Source organism: Dermacentor albipictus, unplaced genomic scaffold (assembly GCF_038994185.2).
Source record: "Dermacentor albipictus isolate Rhodes 1998 colony unplaced genomic scaffold, USDA_Dalb.pri_finalv2 scaffold_27, whole genome shotgun sequence".
Taxonomy (NCBI): domain Eukaryota; kingdom Metazoa; phylum Arthropoda; class Arachnida; order Ixodida; family Ixodidae; genus Dermacentor; species Dermacentor albipictus.
Genome location: NW_027225581.1, coordinates 3,751,539 through 3,776,603, shown reverse-complemented (window position 1 = coordinate 3,776,603; position 25,065 = coordinate 3,751,539). Strand labels below are relative to the sequence as shown.

General features: G+C 45.6%; 1 long non-coding RNA gene across 1 annotated transcript; it reads right to left on the bottom strand.

The window, feature by feature from the left end:
• Nucleotides 1-15,655: 15,655 nt before the first annotated feature.
• Nucleotides 15,656-23,112, bottom strand: LOC135910416 (uncharacterized). The gene is made up of 4 exons (XR_010567055.2): nucleotides 22,655-23,112; nucleotides 21,558-21,660; nucleotides 18,541-18,685; nucleotides 15,656-15,760 (listed from the first exon to the last, which is right to left on the bottom strand). It is a non-coding gene; the product is annotated as an uncharacterized lncRNA (long non-coding RNA).
• Nucleotides 23,113-25,065: the final 1,953 nt, after the last annotated feature.

The following is a 25,065-nucleotide window of genomic DNA, read 5'->3' as shown; positions in this document are numbered from 1 at the left end:
CCCGACGCTCCGCTTCGTGAGGCCTTGTAGGAAAACGGTAGAATATGATGTTGGTATTCAGGCCTTCTTGTTCATGGCAGCCGACGACGCAGAAGTAACGAATGTGACGCTTTTTCGAGGCTGATCTAGGTCCCCCCGTTTCGGTGTCGCCGATTCCTTCTGCTTCCAGCATTAAGTCTCACGGAGAGTCCGTTTTCGTTAAGCTATAGGCTGCGGCGAGCTCGCAGCGTGGTTGGCGTGGTCTGTGCGAAGTGGCGAGCCTTTTCGAACTCGAAAAAAGGCGGAAAAAGTGCGAATCGACGCAAAACTCGACCTAGAAACGTGCTTCGCCACAGCCAGGGCTCAATACGACCCAAGCTGGTACGACCCAGATGTCGTTTCCCGCGCCGCGACCAGGCGCCACTACTATACCTCAAACTGCAGCGCAAGACGCCCATACACCAGACGTCGGAGCCTTTTATTTTAGTAGGAGATTTTAATTCCCATTGTACCCACTGGGGCAGCAATACAACAAACCAAAGAGGGCAAGTACTCAAAGATTTTGTTTTGTCTAACAGCATATGTCTTTTAAACTCTGGTTCACCAAAATATTTTTCACCAAGCACACAGAAATTTAGCTGCATAGATTTAGCCTTCTGCTCACCGTCTGTCTTTAGCGATTTTAAGTGGGAAGTCCTGGACACTTCATATGGAAGTGATCATTTGCCGGCATTTATTATGCTATCATACACATTACCTACCATAAACTCTAAGCTACGTCGCTGGAAAATACATCTTGCCGACTGGCTGCTTTTTATGAAACATGCAAAACTTGAAGAATTTTTTTTAATGAACTCCATGATAATTTAATTATTGAGAAGTTCCCTGCAGTTTTAATTTCAGCCGCAGAAAATGCAATACCTCAAACAGCCAATCTTGTGCGCAAATAAGTTTCCCCTGGTGGACTCCTGAGTGCACAGGAACCAAAAAGCTTCAAAATAGGGCCTGGGGTATGTTGCGAAGACACCCCAGGGGCGTCTGCGTCAGCAGGCGTTTGGTGTGTTGCGACAGCACGGACCCGAGAACATGAGGGCCGGACCCTCCCGCGTGTAGCCATGCGCGGCTTAGCCGTGTCCGGAGAAAGGTGGATCCTGCGGGTTGAGCCGATGCCGGGTGTTCGGACCGTTAAAGGGCCCTTGAAACGGTTCGGACAAATTTTGTAGACGCGTAGGGTACAGCTTAAGTAGAACATTTGCACCACAATTTAAGTGAAGCGTTACGTATTAATGGACCTACAAGCGATTAGAAGTTACCCTCCTCCCCAGCCACGCTTTTCCTCCTCAACTCGTTCGCTAAGCGAGCGGGGCTAAGCTCCGCCTTCACTGGTCCTGCGTCACGATGCGACGTCACATCGTCCACTTCCGGTTGTTTCGGAGCCCGCCCCCGCCCGCGCGAAACCTCTCCGCTAGCCGCTTGGCTGTCGACCCCAAGCGAGTTCTATCGAAGCAGCGTGCGTTGCGAGCATTCTGTCGTAGCGCCGAACGTGTCTGGTATTCCGTTAACCACAGGCAAGCTGGTCATTTCGGCAAATGACTGGAGGCATAAACTCAAGCTGATGAAGGAACTTTGGCGCTGACGTGCGTGAGTGGCCTGATTGGTCTGCACGGTCCAGACACTTGTTGGCGCAGCGCTTAACCAGCCAAACAAAGCGCTAATATTGCTCTAACCAAGCGTAAAACATTTTGAACATTTATAAAAACAACGTGTTGATGATTACAGTCGTGCGAAAAATACGCACCAGCAGCAAAGAAGAATACGCTTCGTTGCTGCTACTGTGTATGATTGAGCTCTATGCCACCAGGTGGCTGCACCGTGCAGACCATTCACATTTGCCCTTCTGCTCATCTCGGCTGATCCCGTTAAGGCACAGTCAAACGGCCAGACCCTGTCCCTTTGCGCTTATGTTTGACCTAATACGGGACTCGCGAAACGCTGTTGCGTTAGTAATCTTTCGGTGTAAAGTGACGGCCACAAACGCGAAAATCCTGGCGCCGATCGTATAGCGGCAGTCCGATGCGCAGCAGCCAGTTCGCTCGTACGCTGCCTTGCAGAGGGACACGATGTCGCTGCTTGACATATTGCCAGTCGCTATGTTTGCAGTCCACAAAGCAACAAAGTCGAATCATAGTGCTCACGAAAAGACTGAGACCGACTGTGACTGGGGAGCTCTCGTCAAAACGTAGTACGTCGTAACACAAGCAGACGACACTTGCTGTGTGCCGGAAGTGCTTAAGTGTACTGAAAAATTTTTCTTGTGCATTCTCTTTATGCTACCTTCTTTTTATAAAGACAAATGAACTAACATTCCAAGTGTTACAAAGATCATTTGTTTACCACAACGTTGGAAAAATTATCGATCACGCGCCCTGGTCAGCCAATCAGATAGCTCGCCCGACTGACGTCATATGGGTGATTTTGGTCATATGGGTAGGGGCGGCTTAAAATTCCGCCGAGCAGTGCGCTGCGATCGGCAGCGATGTGCATTTTTAAAACCTTATAATAAATTACACGCTTTACGTAGAGCACTTAGATGTGTCAATTAATGATCAGAAGGACCTACTCTAACGACTCAGTACGTTTGTAGAAAATCGTCAAAAGCGTTTCAGGGTGCCTTTAAGGCCCCCCGGCGGACGCAACACACCTCTTTGGCCTCTGCTTCACGTAGACGGCACCCCCGGACTGACCCACCCGGGGGAGTTCGGCAGTCGCCTTTTCCTGTCCACCTCTACAACCTTTTTCTTTCCTATCTCCGTTCTTTTACTGTCCTTTCATCTCTTCTCTTCCGTCACTGCCTAATTTTCCTAGGCGGCTAGGGTTAACCTTGTGTATGTGCCCCCGCCTTGGGTATAATATATTAGGTTATAGTGGCAATGCACGGTTGGCGCCTGCTGCCTCACGCGTTAAGTCCTGCAGCGTCCCCATGTTGGGCTCCGTGGTGGGTGGCCGCCAATGCTGCCGAAAAGAAACTGAAATACTATGGGAACACCCGCATTTCCTCGCCTACTTGATCGTCACACTCAGAAGAGGGGGCGCACCGAAGACCTGAGCACATGTTTCACCCGCACTAAAGAGACCTACCCAAAATACCACGTAGTACACAGTGAGAACCCTGAAAAATAAGCCAGGTTCATTTCACCATTCACAGTAGCAAAATCTTTCACCGAAGCCTTAGGGTCGGGTTATAAAGTGACTCAAATGGCTAGTGGAGACCTTCTTCTTGAGATCCCTCAGAAAAATTAGTATGAGAAACTAGGCAGGCTAGTGACATTTGACAATACAGAAGTCTGTTACACCACACAGATCAATGAATAGCTCACGTGGAGTCGTATCAGAGGCAGACCTCCAAGATTTGACAGAAGCTGAACTGCTGGAAGGGTGGAAAGAACAAAATGTCACCAATGTAAAACGAATTATACTTAGATGAGACAACAAGGAAATACCCACCAAGCATCTGGTCCTAACATTTGCATCCAGCGTTATGCCAGAAACCATCCAAACAGGATATATCAGGTTAACTGTCCGCCCATATATCCCCTACCCTAGACGGCGTTACCAGTGTCAGAGGTTCGGCCATTGCTCGCAGAGCTGCCGTGGTCAAACAACTTGTGCAAAGTGTGGAGTCCAGGGCCACCCCTCCGACAAATGCAGTGGCACACCTTACTGTGTGAACTGCAGTGGTGACCATCCAGCCTACAAACGCTCCTGTCCGAACTGGAAGAAAGAAAAAGAAATTATCACCCTCACAGTCAAAGACAACATTTCGTTTAAGGAAGCCCGTAAGAGGTGATCACCTTTCCACACCACACCTTGTGCTGATGCGGTGCGTCGGGGGGCGGCATTGCAGCGGCCAATGCCAAGTGCCCTGCCCGCGTGCGGGGAGCAGGTGCCTTTGGCTCCTACCCCCAGGGTCCAAGTAGGTAAGCCTACTCTATCCAACCAGCAAACAGGCCAGGCTACCCTTAGGTTGCCGGTCCCACAAGAGTTATATGCGGCAACCTGCGCTACACGCAGCGATCTCGCAGCACCGATAGTGGTCCCGAAGGTAGGCGCAGCCTAGGCTGCCTCAGCCTCCCCGGCCCCTCCCAGCGCTGGCAATGGCCGGCGCAGCCAAATTCCAGAGGGAGCCCCATCAACCTCCGGGCTGGTGGGCGCAGGGGTCTTGCCTTCCGAGGTGAGACTCTCCCGAAAAACTTCTCGCTCGCAAGAGCGCCTGTCCGGCGCCTCGGCGGAGGCAATGGACGCAACACCTGTCCTCGCGGCGCATCAAGCGCCTAAGGAGAGGCGAGGCTCCCTCGAACGCTTCAAAACAGGCAAAACTCCGGTTACAGGGCCTCGAAAGAGCTTTGTAACCGAATGCATCACTTCTGTTTCTGTATACACAGCACCGATTTACTTCAACTATAGGTTCGCAAATAATGCAATGGAACATCAGAAGTCTTCTTAGGAACCTTGGTGACGTGCAAGAGCTTATCCAAAAATAATATCCCAAAGTGCTGTGTCTACAGGAAACACCTAAAACCACAATACACAAACATTCTCCGACCGTATGTCACGTTTCGCAGAGATCACGATGATGCTGTCGCATCATCAGGCGGTGTTGCCATTTTTATTCATAAAAGCATTTCGTGTCAGCGTTTACAGCTGCAAACGCCCCTTGATGCAGTGGCGGTTCGAGCTGTTTTTCTAAATAAACTCGTCGCCATTTCCTCGCTTTACGTACCCCCCCACTACAAATTAAACAAACATGAATTTCAGTCATTTATAGACGAATTGCCAGAAACTTATGTTGTTCTTGGCGATTTCAACCCGCACAGCTCCCTGTGGGTTGACTCTCGTATAGATGCGCGAGGTCGTCTTGTTCAACAGTTCCTCTTTTCTTCTGGTGCGTGTCTTCTGAATAAGGAGGAACCCACATGTTACTCTCTTGTAAACAGAACGTTTTCTTCAATAGATCTCAGCATAGTTTCTCCTTCTATTCTGCCTGAACTCGAAAGGGAAGTTACAAAGAACCCCTACGGAAGCGACCACTTCCCCATACTGCTACGAACACCTAAAGAAAACGAATATCCACCAAAGGCATCTAGGTGAAAGATTGAGACAGCTGATTGGGAGAAATTTTGAACTCTTACTAGTATCTCATGGCATGACATCTCCACGCTAGAAATTCATGCTGCTGTGGAGTATTTTACAGCCTTCATAATAGATGCCGCATCTAAATGCATATCACAAGCAAATGGTTTGGCATGTAAACAGTGTGTCCGATGGTGGAACGACGATTGTAGGATCGCTCGTAAGAAACAAAACAAAGCGTGGGGGTTGCTACGCTCCTCCCCCACTGCGGAGAATCTTATGAAATTTTAAAAAATAAAATCCGAAGGCAGGCGAACCCGCCGACAGGCCAGAAGAGAGAGTTGTCAGAAGTTTTTATCGGGTATCAACTCGCATACAGATGAGGTGAAAGTCTAGAACAGGGTTAGTAGGATAAGAGGGCGACAAACATACTCCCTCCCTTTGGTAAACACACAAGGCGAAACCCTGCAAGACCAGGCAGATTCACTTGGGGAGCACATTGAGCGTGTGTCGAGCTCAATCAATTATTCCCAATCGTTTTTTAAACATAAAGAAATAGTAGTAGCCAAACAAGCCACAGGAGGACAACTGCCTACCATCCGCAGAGGAATGGTCTCACGGAGCGCCTGAACAAGACCCTCGCCGACATTCTAGGAATGTACGTCGACGTCGAGCTCAAGGCGTGGGACGCGGTCCTGCCTTATGTAACCTTCGCTTACAACACGGCGGTGCAAGGAACAACACAGATCACGCCGTTTCAGCTGGTTTACGGCAGGAACCCGACGGCAACGCTCGACGCCATGCTGACCCACGTCACTGACGAAGAGAATGTTCACGTCGCTAGCTATCTTCAACGCGCCAAAGAAGCCCGACAGCTCGCCCGCCTACGGATCAACAACCAACAGAGGACCGGCAGCCGACTCTACAACCTCCGACGACGCTTCGTCGAGTACCAGCCCGGCGATTGTGTTTGGGTTGGACACGGATACGCCGACGAGGACTGAGTGAGAAACTATTGCGCCGCTATTTCGGACCCTAAAAGGTAATTCGACGTATTGGCGCACTGGACTACGAGGTCGTTCCAGACGGAATTTCGCATTCACAGCGGCGCCGGGCACGGTCTGAAGTGGTCCACGTGGTGCGACCGAAACCCTTTTACGGACGCTGACGAACTTCCTTATTTTCTTGTTTTTTTTTGCTACAGGCGTTTTTCTTTACTAGTTTCGTTTGTAGCATCGGGTCGATGCTTTCTAAGAGGGGGGTATTGACACGTGTACTTATCTTGATCGGGCGACCACGTTTCGCCGCCTAACAAATGTAATCGCACAGCGCGGTACGCGCCTGCATGTATCCGAAGTTTCTGGAAAGTCATCGATGCTTCTACCTGGCTGTCTGTTGTCGCCGAACCTGGTGTTATCTGATTTCATCACGTGACGCGAATGGTGCTGAACTTTGTGGAAGGCACGCTGGTCCGAAGGATTAGTCTGGAACGTTCGACGACTGCTGTATAAAAGCCGACGCTCTTGACCCGCTGATCAGATTTTCGACTATCGCCGACCGTGTTCGCCGCTATCGTTGTGCTATAAGTGTAGCCTGTTTTTGTGGGCACAGGTTCGCCTAATAAAACTCTCGTTTCGTTAATCACAGTATTGCTACTGTGTTCTTGAACGTCACCACCGCGTGACAATATATCACCCCACACACATTTTACTCTCAAAGACAGAAAATCTAACAGATCAGTTACCGGAGCCATTTGTCTTAGCAGGTTTTAATGTTCACTGTACTCTTTGGGGCAGTGTCAAAACTGACCAAAGAGGGCAACTCGTTGAATATTGTATTCTGTCAAATAATATCTGTATTTTAAACTCAGGTCGCCAACTTACTTCTGACCGACTTCCTGCACATTTAGTTGTTTAGATTGAGCTTTTTGTTCACCCTCTCTTTTACCAATTTTAAATGGGAAGCTTGCCCGCAGCGATCACTTACCCGCACTCATCAAACACCTATCATCACCACAAACCATAGTAACTAGACCACGCCGATATGAATTACAGCTCGCGGACTGGCCGGTCTTTATGGAGAACGCGATACTGGAAGATGTCTTTTCACCAGAGCTAAGTATTGATGAGCTTAATAAAGAAATCACTGAAGTTATAATCTGTGCGGCATAAAAGGCTATACTCTTGTCATCGGGTATAGAGCACAAAAAGCTAAACCCCTGGGTGACGAAGGAGTGTACCGACGCTAAAAATGAGCAAAATATGGCCTGGGGAATCCTACGGAGGTACCCCACCTATAGCAATCTGGTAAACTTCAAACGAGCCAAAGCCAAATCACGATTCATTCGAAGACATGCCGAAAAATCGTCATGGCAAAAATACATCAATTAATAGTACGGTAACATCGAAACGAATGTGGGACCAGGTGAGGAAATTTAGAGGACAGTACTCATCTTACACAATACCATCCAGGCACACAAACAACAATACAAGACCAGGCAGGTATACTTGGAGAACATTTCCGCGATATATCCAGTTCAGGGAAGTATACAAAGGAATTTTCACAATACAAACAGTCTGCTGAAAAACAAAAGCTGCCCACTACTGGCGCGTCAAATGAACCCTACAATTCGCCTCTCACAGAACAACAAATAAACAGAGTCCTTTCTGCAGGCAAAAACACAGCGCCAGGCCATTATCCGTATTCACTACGCCATGCTGGCTCATCTATCCCAGGCATCTGTATGTGCACTCCTTAAAATTTTCAGCATAATCTGGAAGTCTGGTATAATGCCCGAAGAGTGGAAAAAAGCCCCCCCCCCCCCGCCCGATAGCAGTTCCATTTCTAAAATCCGATAAATACCCAACATCCGGAAGCAGCTACAGACCTATTGCCCTCACAAGCTGTTTGGCAAAATCATATGAAAACATCATCAATATAAGACTCTCATTTATTTTAGAATCAAGTTACCTTATTGACCCCCATCATTGTGGATATAACAAGGGTTGTCCAACCACTCACCATCTTATCCGTCTAGAATATGACATTGGATGTGCATTTTTACACAAACAACACTGTGTTGCACTTTTCTTCGATTTGGAAAAAGCCTATGATACCACATGGAGATATGAAATTTTAAGAGACCTGGCTGACCTCGGCATTCGGGGTAAAATGCTAAACTAGCAAGCTGACTTTATGCCTAATAGAACATTTCAGGTACGTCTGGGCTCAGTACTATCTCATACATTTAAACAGGAAAATGGTGTTCCACAGGGCTGTGTTTTCAGCACGACACTTTTTGTAGTAAAAATGAACTCAGGTAATAGGATCATACCGTCGTCTCTTATGCACTCTTTATACGCAGATGATCTCCGAGTGGCTTGCCGGGCCTCAAATTTGCTAACCTGTGAAAGGCAGCTTCAACTCACAATAAATAAACTTACACAATGGGCTAACAAAAATGGCTTCCGTTTCCCAACACACAAAACAGCTACTGTTTTGTTCTCTCAAAAACGAGGGCTACACAGCGATCCAGCCCTAAAATTGAATGACGTCATGCTGCCGGTGAAACAAAACCATAAGTTTTTAGGAGTAACCTTTGACACCAAACTAAACTTCCTAGCCCACTTCCTAAAGATTAAGGGAAATAAAGCATTGAATATCCTCACTGCATTAAACACATTTTATTTTTTGCGGGTATAGAGTTCAACTCGGGTAGTGCTGCCTAATACACTACACAAAACCTTGATTCCCTAGGAATGTCACAGACAACTGCGTATTTTACATCGGCCATATAAAGATGCATGCAAAGCACGGCGCGGCATCAAGGGTGCCACTATCTATTGAGGCATATGTCTGCCAAGTTCAGCAGTCAACGCAAAACAAAGTCTCCAGAAGCGGTGCATATTAGCAAGTTGCTAGAATAATAAGGGAAGGAGAAAGGGAGGGGTGCTCCTGCTATAAAAGAAGCAATACTAGAGTTGAAGCTTCATCCTGCGACATATGCCAAAGGGCCGAGCATTCCCAGCTTTCGGTTACTCACTAGCGAGCACTACACTAGGCTGACGGATATGCATAAACAAACGTTTGTGGAACCACGTTATCAGAACCTGAAATTTTATGACATCTAGAGAGATCAGCATGAGGCTTGATGCTACACTGCACTCAGGAAGGATTATACGAATGGGTCCCCAGAAGTAAGTGCATATTTTTTTAAGCTATGTAGTATTTATTTTCTACGAAACAAGCTTACCAACTTGACGATACTCTCGATTACACTTAACAGATTTGTCCAATCCGGGATTCCATTCTTCGTTACATCTTTTAATGTCGTATATTTTAAAGCCAAAGAATTAGTTAGCGGCAAGAGGGAAAATAGAGGAATTGCGGATCAAGGTACAGAACACGTACCCGGCTTTAATTCAGGAAGAGGGCCTTAGTGTTGAAGCAATGAACGACACTCTTATGGGCATCATTAAGGAGTGTGCAATAGAAATCCGTAGTAACTTCGTTAGGCAGGATAGGAGTAATCCATCGCAAGAGACGAAGGATCTGATTCAGAAACGCCAATGTATAAAAGCCTCTAACCCTACAGCTAGAATAGAACTGGAAGAACATTCCAAGTTACTGAACAAGCGTAAGACAGCTGATATAAGGAAATGTAATATGGATAGAATTGAACATGCTCTCAAGAACGGAGGAAGCCTAAAAACAGTGTAGAAGAAACTAGGAATAGGCAAAGATATGATGTATGCGTTAAGGGACAAAGCCGGCAATATCATTACAAATATGGAGGAGATAGCTCTAGTGGCTGAGGTGCTCTATAGACATTTATACTGTCCCAGTGGCACCGCCTGCGATAATGGGAGAGAGAAACGTCTAGAGGAATTTGAAATCCCACAAGTAACGCCGGAAGAAGTAAAGAAAGCCTTGTGACCTATGCAAAGGGGGAAGGCAGCTGGGGAGGATCAGATAACAGCGGATTTGTTGAAGGATGGTGGGCAGATTGTACCAGAAAAACTAGCCACCCTCTATATGCCATAACTCATGACCTCGAGCGTACCGCAATCTTGGAAGAACGCCAACATAATCCTAATCCACAAGAAAGGGGGCGCCAAGGACCTGAAGCCTGACTTCGAGCAATCCGACGACGTGCAGAACGAAGATACCGACGTATGAAGACAATGGACGATCTACGAACCGCCAGACGCACGCAAAAGAAGATCCAGCGCCGCTGAGACAAGCTCGAATCGCAACGTTGGACTGCCTTCTGTGAGTCACTAGATCCACGCAAGCCTTCATCCCAACTATGGTGAACGGTGCGCGGTCTCCAGACACTCCGCGTACAGCGGTTCTCATTGAAGGATCTTGCCCTCTGTCAAAAGAGACCGGAGAATGACGTGTAAGAGGATTTCTGCGCCAGATTATCCGGCCAACTCACACCTCCCAACATTCCAACGCCTTCAAATCTGCCACCAGGTGATCACCGCATGGATCTACCATTCTTAGTCCATGAACTCAAGGCAGCATTAGCGTTGCGTGGCCCTGAATCAGCGCCAGGACCTGATGGAATTTCCTACCGAGCTCTGTGCCATCTGGGTGAGCGAGTGAGAGGTGCTCTCCTTGAGCTGTACAGTGAATTTTGGAGTGATGGTGCGCTACCAACAAGCTGGAAGACAATTCGCCTTGTTCCACTGCTGAAGCCGGGCAAGTCGCCGTTGGAACTCTCGTCATATTGCCCGATCGTTTTGGCAAGCTGTGTGCGCAAAGTAGTAAAGAGGATGGTCCTAGGACGCCTGGAGTGGTTCTTGGTGTACCACAACCCTAACCCGGATGCCATGGCGGGCTTCCGACGTGGTCGATCATTGATCGATAACATCATCGACCTGGTCACCTAAATTCAGCATGAGAAATGCCGTAAGCGTCTCTGTGATTCTTGGTTCATCGACTTCAAAGGGGCGTATGACAATGTTACACATGAAGCCATCCTTTCTGCTCTCACAGACGGAGGAGTGGATGTTCGGATGCTTCAATGGATACAGAGCTATCTCTCCACGCAATCGTTTTTTGTAAGCACCGAGGAAGGTCATACTTCTCTACATTACAGCTGCCGCGGCGTCCCCCAAGGCTGTTTACTTAGCCCTGTTTTATTTAATCTAAAACTAAATGCTCGCTTTGAGCACCTGACAAATATAGTCAGGTTATCAATGTACGCGGATGACATCTGCATATGGGAGTCTGCAGTAACACACCTACAGTTGCGAGTGAGAATTCAGGGAGCCGCCAGCCAAACCGCTATCTACCTCCGTAATCGAGGCCTACAAATTTCCTCCGAGAAATCCGCACTAGTGCCATTTAGGCGCCAAGCCATGACAAACTACGGCGTAATGATAAATAGACAAATAACACCACATGTCCGATCGCACAAGTTTCTAGGTGTCATAATCCACAGGGACTTATCATAGAGCCCTCGCGTATCATGTGTGAAAACACGGTTGACAGGCATCTGCCACCTGTTCAAGTTTTTCACTGGCAAGACTTGGGGAATGTCGACTAGTGCCATGTTACAACTGTACAGGGTGCTTTTTCTGGGCTTTCTGGGATACAGCTTGCCAGCAATAACCAATACAGGTAAAACTAATCTACGTACAATAAAATGTGTGCAAGATGTCTAGGCCTGTCTGGGCCTGCCTAGGCCTAGATAGGCCTAGACAGCTTGCTTTTGATGTGCTCTGAGGCCTGCCTCAGAGCGCATCAGCAGCGGCTACGATAGCAATGGCTAGAGACCACTTTGTGAAAACCCACAGTGAAATTGAAGTGCTCAGGACCCATATAAGGCATCTAACCAGGACTCCTCGTCACCACTTAAGCTTTCTACCAGCGGACAGAACTCGCACATCTTTCAGCCAAACAATTACCGCACATGCTGAATCATTCCCACCTTGTGTAACTCCGGCTGCGAGACCTTCGGTTCCTCCATGGTGCCTCGCTAAACCAAAAATATATCTCACTATACGATAAAAACTGATCTATGATCACCAGCCCTTAAACAGCTCATGCTACTATTTCGGTACGAGAACTACCGTGATTCAACACATATCTAGATTGATGGATCTGTCTTGCCAAACAGCTCCGCGGCGGCAATCGTGATGCCAACGACAGTCACAACAATCAAATTTAGGGCAAATCACGCGACAACGTCGACGGCAGCAGAGCAAGCGGTGATCTTTAGTGCCCTTCACTGCATCGGTAATGATGAGCCACACAATTTGACGATATTCTGTGATTCTAAGGTGGCACTGTAGTCTCTACTGTCACCTTTACGACACGGACCGCATGAAAAGCTAATATTTCACATTACAGAGACGTTACATCATATAACTGATGCAGGCAATAAACTAACATTCCAGTGGCTTCCAAGTCACTGCTGAATTATCGGCAATAAACAGGCCGATAAAACTGCGCGTTCAGCCCATACTTAGGAGCACCACGTACCAATTCCACTTTCCAGAACTGACCCAGCACGGAAGCTCCGCCTGCTTGCTCGGCAGTACACCATGTCACAAGGGAATGACCCCCTTTAAGAAATACGCGACTGTAGTCACTTGATCCTACATTAAGTCTTCGAGCGCCATCACAGCTTCGCCGCGGATACGCCACGCGTTTGCATCGACTGTGGTTGGTCATTGCCTTTACCAAAGCCTATGCGTTCCGCACAGGGATGACCGACAGCCCAACCTGTGACCACTGCAGCCATAAAGAATCAATTGGCCAGATTTTGTGCGCCTACCCGCAGTACGGTTCACAGAGGGAATGCCTTCGCCACAAATTTGACCAACTGGATGACCAACCGCTATCCGAAAAAAGAATTCTACAACATCCAAGGGAGCTAACCTCACAGAAGAAGGCCGTGCAAGCGCTATTGCGCTTTCTACGACCTACCGGCATTTGCGAATGCCTTTAACTGGAACGCCTTTTGTGTGTGAGCCTCCATGCGTGCGTGCTTCTTTTTTCATCTTTTAGCGTTATCTTCTGTGTCATATATCTAACCCTTATCCGCCATCCCCAGTGTAGGGTGCCAAACCGGAGACTCATATCTGGTTAACCTCCCTGCCTCTCCTCTTCATTTTCTCTCTCCTCACACACACACACACACACACACACACGACTACGGCGTTGGCCGCAAGAATCGCGGATGCCGTAGTTAATGCCATTTGCGGACGGTGTAGGAACTCGTTGCCGGCACTCGTGGGCCCTGAAAGCAATCTGCGACTCGGCCAAAGTGCGCGCCCGCGCGGGCATAATCCTCGAAGCGATGCACAATATTTGCAGAGTGCGCGTAGTGCTGGTAGCTTATACATGCGCTTTTCGACGCTAGGGTGACATTGAAGCGACAGATTAGCGGAAATCAATTGGCTCGCGGCTGCGGCTGCCAGTTCTTACTCCAGCGTTTTCACAGCCAGTTTCCGCTGTGAGTGAGCGAGATGTGTTCATGTTTATCTGTGCGCGCGTAATACCATGCTGATTAACTCAGTTAAAACACGTTGACGGGATAGTTGGTTTGGATTTATGAGAGAATTGGTAAGTGCGACTGAACATTGACGTAGAAAGAAGCACACACGCAAAGACAGCGCTGTCTGGTAGTATGTGTTTCATTCTACGTCCTCGTGACTGAGGCTTACACATTCTTTATATCAATGTTAATTTAGTTATAACCAAATGTTTGAAGGTTTACACGGCCGATAAAACTACCATCCTTACTTCGTGCGGCTATCTATTAATTTGATATCCCATTCGGTGCTTCGCTTTTGTGACGGAACTGCAACTTGTTTTTAGAAAATCGCAAAACACACTATACAACGTGGAGCGGCATACCAGGGGTTCAAAGCAAGGGCTGCCACTTCTAATTCAAGGTGCTAGTGAGAGCTCTAGTGCTATTTACTTCTTTTATAATCCACACTCATTACGATATTCCGATATTCATTCGCATTTTGAATTGCGAGAATAGAGTATGATTTACGTGGGGAACACATCTTCCTACAATAGAGGAGTCTTAAAAAGCATAATAGTGGTAGACTGTTTATTTAAAAAATCGCAAAACATCAAGTGCAATGCGGAGAGACATGTGAGATGTGCAAAGCAGGGGCTGCCACTTTTAATTCATGTTGCTAGTCATACCTTCAACTCTATTTACTTTTCCTATAATGAACGTGCATTTCGACATTCGGAGATTCATTCTCTTCTTCAAAAGCGATAATCTAGTTTACGTGGGGGACACATGTTTTTACAATAGAGGATACTTAAAAATCATAATCATGGGAGAGGCTTCTTTATTAACAATACCGCAAAAGAAAGAATGCAATGCGGAGAGAAATATCGTGCGTTCAAATGAGGGGCTGCCATTTCTAATTCATGCGGCCAGTCAGCCCTGTAACGCAGTTTAGTTTTATTACGGCCTTCCGAGATTTATTCACCGCTGGAAAAGCGAGAATCGAGTATGCTTTTTGTGGACAACAAAGCTTGCCATCATTCAGACCTTAAAAAGCATAATCGCGGGAGAGCGTCGTTGATTTAGAAAACTGAAAAGTAAAACAATACTTCGCGGAGCGGTATCAGGTCTTTAGTGGCTGCATCTTCCAATTGATGGTGCAAGTGAGAGCAGCAAAGATATGCACTTCTCTTGCATGTAAAGCTCTTGAAGATATTGCAGGGTATATTCGCTTTCTGATAATAGTCAAGTATTAGTAACAACCCTACTAGAAAATCTTATTTGTTTTCAAACGGGTTTCCTCAAATAGGTTTATGGAACGGGACCCCGTTTGATCCTGTTCAGTCCTGACATGTTTAAATCCCGTTTATTCCCGTTTAAACCTGACCCGTTTAAATCCTGTTTAATCCTGACCCGTTTAATCCCGTCCTATCTAACCCAGACCTGTTTGCCCCTGTTCAGACCTATTTTTTGCTACATTCATACCAGGTCCTTTCAGAATGGATTGATGTTGCTTAATATAATTTACTCTTTACACTTATTTTGTACACTTGTGTATTTGCGATCAGCATTGAAGAGAAGTAGATCTGCGTTAGGTTCGCAACAAGAATGCCACTTTCATATGTAGGTTTGCCTGGTGCATTGCTTGATACGAAGATGAACACAATTTTCGGCATAAATTGATTAGCACTACCAACACTGATGTGATACATCACGAACAAGTTTTGTATGACCCACGAGTACGTTCTCTATGTATGACCTACAAGAAAATGCACCCTGAAGAATATTGTACCTCATTTTCATATTTACTACAAGTATGCAAATGTAATTCTTGCAAGTTTAGTATATGTTCGATTACTTGTACTCGTCTTAATGCTGTGCTTTTTGCTCTAATGGTTTGTTCACAAATCCACAGTAAAGGGTAATTTTGGGGTGAAAAATGTCAGGCAAAGTATTGGCATGTACTTGTAAGTGAAAAAGACAAGTATACTTTACGTAGGTACTTGAGCTTTCATTAAGCCCGAAGTCCTCCGGCTTAAATAAAAGCATGTCATAAATGTCCCAAGCACTGTTTATTGGACCTTCTAACGGTATTTTGATGCATCCAGTCTGCCGAGAGAAGACCGCTGGAGTGGGTTGCTTGGGTGAGAGCGAGCAGGGCACCTGAAAAAGTAAAGCCAATAATTTATCTTGACTCATGCAACAGGTTAACACATAGGCAAATTTGCCTATGTTCTCACAGATAAGAAAGGTTCAGCATTCCGGTCATAGAAGATCATGAATGAATCTTATTGAAAAATATGTGGTTTCATGCACTGCCTATGTTTCAAGGGAACATGGATTACTGTGGGAGAATAAGTTGTCATAATTAGCAGGCGATTGAAGCAAGTCTTATAGGAAAAAGAAGGACACATCGTTTGATTAACAATAATTACTAGTATTGAAGCAACAGAATACAAACATGAAATACCTTTAAAAACAACACCGACTGGTTGAGATAATAAATTATTCAGAAACTAAACCCTTCTGCCAGCAAAATACCGTAGTGTACTGGCTTTGACATTGCGCTGCTCAGGCAGAGGGCATGGGATTGAATCCCGGCCACAATGGCTGCATTTAGATGGCAGGGAAATGCCAAAACCCCTATGTAAGGTCTATTGGGTACACGTTAAAGGAGACTAGGGATCCCACCAACTTCAAGTTATAAAAACCGGGATAAATTTCGACATAAGCAAACTCACAAAAGTACAATGCCCTGGCCATGCGAAGATCATATAAAGCCTTTTAAGGTAGGTGCCAGCAGCCGCTAAATTTCTTGCAATAGCGAAATATAGCAGAAGCGGTATTTTTCCGTAGATCACTTTTGCAAGGTATTTTACAATTTGACACCCGACATGTTGGGCATCTACGGGCAACAGCAATTCTGGCACAGATCATAGCAAACACTGTTGCAACTAGGTATACATAGACACATAGGTATAGGTACAGTCGCCGACTGATTTTCCGGACATGATTACTCGGTCTGCTTCACGGCACCGCCATTCTCCCCATGGACCATAATGTATAAACTTCCCAAAATTCGGACGCCTTGCAACCTCTCATCTGATTTTTCGGACAATCCTTGAGCCAACTTGATCGAGAGCACCATGCACCGAATCTGACCGTTGCATGGTTCTACTTGCTGAACGCCATTTTTGTTTTGAACGGAGCCTCCTTGCTGCCCCACAAAGTGGCGCTACTGCAAATCCCTGCTCATCATCATCGTCTCTGCCTGGTTTGTAGCTACAGCAGTTCCGGTCCCAGCTTAGTATGCCATGTCAAGACAATCCAGCAGCTGATTTGTTTGTTTCTTCGTGCACGACGCTGCGAGTAGGCCAGGTTTTTTGTTTGTGCAACTGATGTCGGCGTGACGATGTTTGATGAAGCAAGATGGGCCAATTCATTCCACTAATATCTAGAATAGCTACCTGTAAGCACCACCTACTTTTCAACAACATTTGCAAAGCAAAAAACCTCATCCTGAAAAGTCTGCACATGAAGACATCGGTAGCAACTTCAGCGTGGGGCCTCAAGATAATTTGGCAAGCCAAGAAATTACTGACAGCACGAGTGCAAGCATGCCAACAGGAAATCAGTGGCTGAATAATGCACCTTCTACCAATTGGTAGACAGTGCATTTTCGCAAAGCCCTAACTACAGCAGATCATTGTTCAGGAGTTCCCGAATGCACAGCTCTATGCCATTTTCACACCGACTCTAGGGAAGCACCTCTGCACAGTTGCAAGAAAAAAAGCTAGATGCCCCAAGAGAAATGCGCCCACTCAAGCCATGGAAGTTATGTTTACCTTGTCTTCCTACAGCTACTCTAAACCTAGGACTGCTGTTTTGCACAAGGGAACAAACGTCAACATTGGTGCCTCGCCCAACACAAGTGGTCTGCGCCGTAGAAGGTGCCATCAGTCAGCCCACAGATGAGGCCCACACCAGTGCTGTCAGTGTGCTGTACAAACTGCAGAAGCACAGCCTACAAGCTTGTCTGCCTTAGTGTGATCGCAATAATGAACGAAAACCAACGAATCAAGTTTGTTTCGTGCTGAGAACAGTTGCCTCATGCTGGATTTTCCTACAATTCTTTCTAAGCACAGATAATGCTTGGTTTGTTGTGTAGGCATGTAAATAATGAAAAGGCCTGCATCACTATCTCTGAAAAAAATCATGTAAGAAAGCACGTACAGTACACAGGTGCAGTGTCTATCACATACCATTTCGTGCAGTAGAGGCTGCATCGCATAAACCGGCCAATGTATAAATGACTGGCAGCGTGACCAAGCAAACTTGATGCGTGGGTCAGTTAGCAGTGGTAGTGCACTACTCTCGGTGCACATGCACCTATGTTTGAAAGCTGCTTGATCGTGACAAAATATAAAGACAAAAGCGCTGGAGAGATATCTGAGGCTTTTCTTATATGTATGACGAGGAACCTAGCACTAGCTCCCCATGCAGAGAATTATTAGACAGTGAGACTGCTTCTTATCATTGTAAAACAAGTGTCACACTCACCATGTGATGCGTCCTTTTCGTTTCTGTGCAAACAATATGTATTCAGATCTATTCTCCCCCTTTTCACCTTTTGCACAATATTACTGTGCGAGCTATAATACTGAACTGTTAGTAGCACCCTGTCCTGTTGCCTCCTTTCTTTCCTTGTGAATTGTGTGCTAAATACGGCTTTTTTTAGTGAAAGAGCGCTAGTTTAACGCATAAACTAGCGCCATGGCACTTAGCAATAAAGGACTGTTATAATTCTCTAAAAATATGTCCATGCAGAACAGTGTCAAAAGAACACCTTAAGGAAAGAACATGAGTGTATCTATCATAAAGACCAATCCTTGTCTTTTTTCCTTAACATAATTTTCAATACCGATATTAAAGTACAAGCTCACCATATTATATCACCTTGTCAATGAAGCAAGGCACAATGGCGCCCAACTGTCGCAGGACCAACTTGGATGTGGAGATCAGCGCAGATCAGCAACATAGCATGGTCTGCTTACACTCCTTCTCCAGGTCCAGCCATACCTATAGCAGCTATAAAACAAGTGAGCTTAGAATCACAAGCGAAACAATATAAAAAGTGACGCTGAACAAAGCAACTTTCGTTAGGCATAAATAGGATCGAAATGCTGACATTATGCACATAAGTAACTTCACTTTGAGCAACAAAGCATCCAATTTAAGAAAGATATGTATGAGCTATCTATGTGAGAAAGATTAATCGAACGCCCTCTGTTTGCTATACCCCTCCCCTTATGCATGGATGTCTCCCTGACTGAGCTGGGCTGATCCCAGGTATAGTGTAATTAAAGGGTGTCACTTGGTGGGCCAATCCCGATACCATTGCATGACTTGTACAATAATTTTAATGTGTATTGTAATGCTGGCCATCCTGCAGGCACTGCAACATTATAGCACCCATAAGGCTAATGGTATTACCTGATAAGGTTAACTAATAAGTGTCCCCAGAAGCATAACTCGGCATGTATACTCGGAGGCCATTATTATAAGAGAAGCAATAGCAGAGGTGAAGCTTTATCCTGTGCCATATGTAAAATGGCCGAGCACGCCCAGCTTTTGGTTACATTCTCACTTGTGACCACTGCAACAGGCTGACTGACATGCGTAACCAGCAGTTTGTAGGACCACATTTTCATAACCTGCCATTTTTTTTACATCTGAAGAGATCAGCCTCAAGCTCCATGCTGCGCTGCACTCAAGAAGCATTATAAACTGGCTACATTTAAATGCTATGCTGCATGGTTTGTTGCATGCTTTAGGAATTTACTTATTTATTATACACATAGCTCATAGGCTCCAGTTGGAGTATTGCATGAGGTGGCAAGAAAACAAGTTCTCAACTAACAAGGAGAACATTCAACAAAACAAGTCAGACCAAAGAAAAAAAAATAACATACTCTCATAATGAGACTATGTATCTGGCAGCTAGCTTATAAAAAAGACAATTAGGAATGTTTAGCGCTTTAGGGGATGGAATGTAGAATTCCAAGCATCATACACTTTTAAGCCACCTTTCGTGGCTTTTTGTCTTGAAGTCCTATTCTCTGTACTATTATAGAAATGAATACCCCCCTCCAAAATAAAACAGAAAAACATGTAATGCACAGTAATGTAACACAATAATGTAATGCACAACAGTGAATACTTAGAAAAATGTAATTAAGAACATGGTGTTACGTTTTGGCCGAGCAGGGCTCCGAGCCGAGACAGGAACACTACGCCGAACGAAGAACGACGTTACTTTATTCCGGCATAGCTGCTGCCGGTTGATACAACAAGCCACTCCGGCGTGGCTGTGCTGGCCTTTTAACCAGCCTCGCCTTCACAAAGGGAGAGGGAAACACAACCCTCCTCACGAGCAGAACCATGCGCGACAATGGAGTCTATGTGGGCACAGATGTTAGAAGTCTACATGAAAGCACAATAATAAAGGTGGGCAGAGCATTTATGCTTTTGTCGGGCAACCTGCAGCAAGACATACAGGTAAAAGGAAATGCATGCCTCACAACACAGTCCCTAAAAATATATGTCACAATACAGTGAGTAGGTATATCATGCTTATCTACAATAGCCCCTAATTATATTTACCTCAGAGGGGGCTACCTATGTAACTTGATCAAACTGAAGGTGGGCCAAATTCTAAATATACGATTCAAGTAGACAGAAAATGGACGTTATGAATATGGCATCTACAGCAAAAGTGTTGTACATTATCGTTGTACATTATGTCATACCTGCCAACCTGTGAACATCATATTTTGTAAAAATGCTGCAGACACTAAATTCTTTGTTGGGGACATAGCACACATTATTTTAAAGCTTGCTCTCAGGGCCCGCATTGTTACATACACACACACAATATTAATAAAGGGAAAATCGCAAATCCACCCACTCGCAGCAATTGCTACAAAAGAAACCCGTACGGATTCCTCGAAAGGAAAGCCTCACAGTTGAAAAAAAGAAACCGTCCAGGTCCGGGACCACCGTCTTTCCGGGACAGCCGCTTTACAATCTAAGATAACCAGGCGTCTAGCAGATGGCCGGGCGAATTCGAATTTGTCGACAACATGAAGCAAAGGCAAGGGTCTGACGTAATAGTTCTGCGGAAACGCGCAAGGTGTAGAGAGGTAATTAATAAAGGGGAAAAATATTACGTCAAACCCTTGCCTTTGCTTCGTGTTGTCAACTAATTCGACTTCGCCCTGCCATGTGCTAGCCACCTGGTTATCTCAGATGGTAGAGTGGCTGCCTCGGAAAGGTGGTAGTCCCGGGTTCGAGTCCCGGACCAGGACGAATTTTTGCTTCAACTGTGCGGCTTTCCTTTGTAGCAAATGCTACGAGCGGGCGGATGTCTGATTTTCCCTTCAATAATTACTTCTCTCCACCTCGTGTGTTTGCGCAGAACTATTACGTCACACACACATTATCAGCCATTATTTAACTTGTAGTGCAGCACAAAAAGCAGCAGCCAACTTGAAACCAGTAACTGACAACTTTGTTTTTTTTTTAGATTACAGAGCTTTTTCAGCGTGTTTGCTGCTGCAGCTTTACGCTGCTTCATGAATTTATCTGACCAAACTTCCTTAAAGCAAGTGCCCCTCTGATGTTCTCGTTAGAGATATTGCATCGCTAATAATAAACCAGTACAAGTACCATTACAATTAATTTTTACATGCAGTTTAACAATGTCATGCCCTTAATGTCTCAACAGCTTTAAAACATCTTAACCAACACAACTTCATTGTCTTTCTAAAGTGACATTCATAAAATTGTAAAATGAGCCCACATTTCTAAACCCACGAAAAATTCAGGAGGGTTTCCACACATGGATGATACCAACAAAATCTGCAGCTCGTGTAAGTGGCAGCAACTGCTTTGCACACACCTTGTCACAGCATGCACATCAGGTACTTTGCCGTGCTGTTGACGCTGCAGAAGTGCCGCAGGTGCATGTGGAGGTGCCTCTGGTTCACAAAATCTTGCCATCCCTAAACAATAATAAATGCTTAATTTATTGTAATCCCTGATGAAACTGCAAACTTGTGATATAAAAAGATCAGGTCATATATTGAAAAAAAGTCTCATACAACCAGTTACATGAAGCTGCAACTGGTTGTGCAAATATCTGACCGTAACATCACAGGCGGTTAAATAACACGTAAATCGAACTGTAGCAAACATGAATCTACTATGAAAAGGTTCACACAAACGTACAGCTGTATAACGTGAAATGTGAATTGTACTGTCAAAAAATTCCTTAGGACATGAAAAGCGTTCCAAAACCTAATTTGTTTATGCGGCGCAACAAAGCACTGCTCCCAAAGGACGATGCGCTCAAAATTACAACAGACCACCTCTTTTTCTGGAGAGACAATACAGAAAAGAGAAAGATTTTTCGATTCAAAAGAAACATTGCTTTTGTAATTTCGGCTTCTCTGCAAGATCGGAACCTTTTACAAGTACACGAAAACACACAGGACACTAATACACGTCATCTGACGACACTATATAAACAGAAGAATTTCCATACAAGCTGAAAATCTGGCCATGCGTCGACGAAGAAATCGGGTGCTATCTCGCGCAGCTGGTAGCTGTGAAGACGACACATCGACGTACTACTTGTAGAAATGCCTATACCATTTCTCAATGAAAAATTATGTACACAAACAGTAACTTTCTTTGCTTGAATTTTTGTGCCCATTTAGATCAAAGAACCACCCGCGCTAGCGTGCTTCATAGGTGAAAGTAAATAAACCACAGATAGAGCTGTTGGTAACATGAATACATTTTAGGGCAATTTCCATGGAACTTTTTTGCTAAATGTGCACTGCGACATGAAGAACAGCCATTTGAAAAGCACATTTATAATTCTTGCTGCTTTACAAATCCGGATCCGGTTGTTGTACGGATCTTGCGATACGTACAACAACGCACACTTCACGAACCATAGACAGGAAGAATGCGCGCAAGCGCCGGACTTACCTTTCTAGGCGTACTCGTAAAACGCTCCTTTTAGCGTCACAGGTGCCGCGGCATCGACTGCACCAACGGTCTTTCCGGCGCGCACACTGTTGAATTGCGGATCAACTACAGGACGTAAGAGCACAATTTTCACCAAATTCTTCCGTACAGTGTGATACGATGCGAGAGTGCCAGAGGAGGAGATCCTTTTCGTGAGCCCGGAACAAAGAAAGTGGCGAAGGGTCGTACCTTCGACATCGGCGTACCACACGAAGGATACTGCGGGCTACATTACGTGGTCCCAGGGGTTTTGTGATTCTCAATGAATACAAAATGCACCACAATTACTCTCGGCACAGCGTACACACGATTAAACAACTGCATCGGACGGCGTCAATGCAGCGCGCACTCACATGTAGCTAAGGCTGAAGACGGCAAAATAATATCACCTGTAACTTTACCGGTGCTACCTGTGCTGCCATCTGTAGGCCGCCACCGAAAGCGACCGTGCTTTCGGTGATCTCATGGATGGTGACGGCGTTGTATTTCGATGTTATGCGAGTCGTACAGCGTCTTGCACGACGTGTTTCAGCAACGTTGCTTTTAATAAAGAGGACGGCACTGTGCGTATACGCCGTATAGACGTCTCACCCACTTGAATAACACAATAGGAAATTTTCAGTCTGTCGTATTTTGGGAGGTTGTGACTGTCGTTCTGTTCTCTGTAGTGTGACGTCTTGTAGTCGAAAATTCCGTAGCTCCTGATCAATATTTAATTAAAAATTGACAGAGACCTCTTTAAAGGATAAGAAAAATTATTAATAAAATAAAAGTAGAAAAGAAAGCTCCCGCACAGGATTTGAACTGCGAACCTCACGATTCCGAGGCAGGTTTCTTACCACTGCACCACGCCGCTTTTTTTTTTTTTTTCTTTATTGCCGACTTCGACGTTCTAAATCATGGTTTACAAAGGATAAAACATGTGAGCCACACTTCGGTCAACACGGTACTAAAATCGTTTTAACATCGCTAATTCATCAAATACAGACATCCATTGCGGTGGATCAGGCAGCGCTTTGAAACCATCTCTCACACACGCAACACTCTCAATGAAATTTTCCCGAGTCGGTCGAGCAACAATGTCTCCGTTTTGGAATTGCAGTCTAGTTTTCCACATTGCGTGGAGGCTCAGGACCATAATAAGGTCATACGGGACATCCTCAGTGTTATCAATCGGTAAGAAGCGTATTCCATATGGGTCTAAGGGTAAGTGTTTTTTCAATGTTCTCTGCAGAACATCCCAGTGAAAGATGGCGTCCCAGCAGTCTAGGAATGCATGTTCTATTGTTTCCGGTTTTTTGCATAATAAGCAGTCGGTGGTCCAGGGGATGAATATACCATTTTCATGAAGCCAGGTCTTAACGGGAAGTGTGTTTGTGTGTAATTTGAAGAAGAAAGATTTAGCCGACGGCCGTATTGGCATTTTTTTTACTCTCTTTAAGACATCTTGTCCTGGGCCTCCACGGTGTGGAAGACGGTACAAAGGTGCAGGGAACATCGTGTCCACGAGATCTCTGTATAACTTTTTCCTTGTAACGGTTGACAGGTATAGCTGTGAAAAACGTACATTCAACATCCTATATGACCATACCACTTCACGCAGGTAACCAGTCACAGCTCCTGGCATGTTGTGAACAGTCGAAACAATGAATCCTGGAATTTTTCTACACAGCCGTACCTGTATCACTGTTCGGAGAAACGGATCGTTTTGATCCCGTAAAAACACAAAACGTGACACGACTTGTCGCAGAAACAAATGAGCTAGACCAAGCCCACCTTTCTTGACAGGGAGGAACAAGTTCGTTCGACTCATCCTCTCCCAGGTAGACGCCCAAATAAATGTAGCGAAAACTCGGTGAATTTTTTGTACGCTTACCCTCGCAGCACACAACACATTCATAACGTACCATATCTTAGATACTAAAAAGAGGTTGCAGACAGTGGCTCTAGAAAACATTGACAATTGCTTTCCACTCCACCCGTCAGCCTTTTCCTTTGCTTTCGAAGCTTGATCGAGCCAGTACGATTCAGGTTCACGGTAACTTCCGAGAGGCACACCCAAGTACTGCGTTGGTAACGACGACCACTTCAATCGATAAAGGGCCTCCGGCGTGTCTTTCCAACTACCATGCCAGAAGCCGTAACTCTTATCCCAGTTTATCTGGGCTCCAGTTGAATCGCAGAACTTTTCAACGACAGTCGTGGCCTCCTTAATGCTGGCTGTGTTTGTGCAGAAAATCGCGATATCGTCGGCATATGCCAAGATTTTTACGTGTGCTGCCTGCAGCCGATAGCCTGCTATGCGCTCGTTATTTCTGATCGCCAAACAGAGTGGTTCGAGATAAGCAGCAAATAGAAGGGGTGACAGCGGG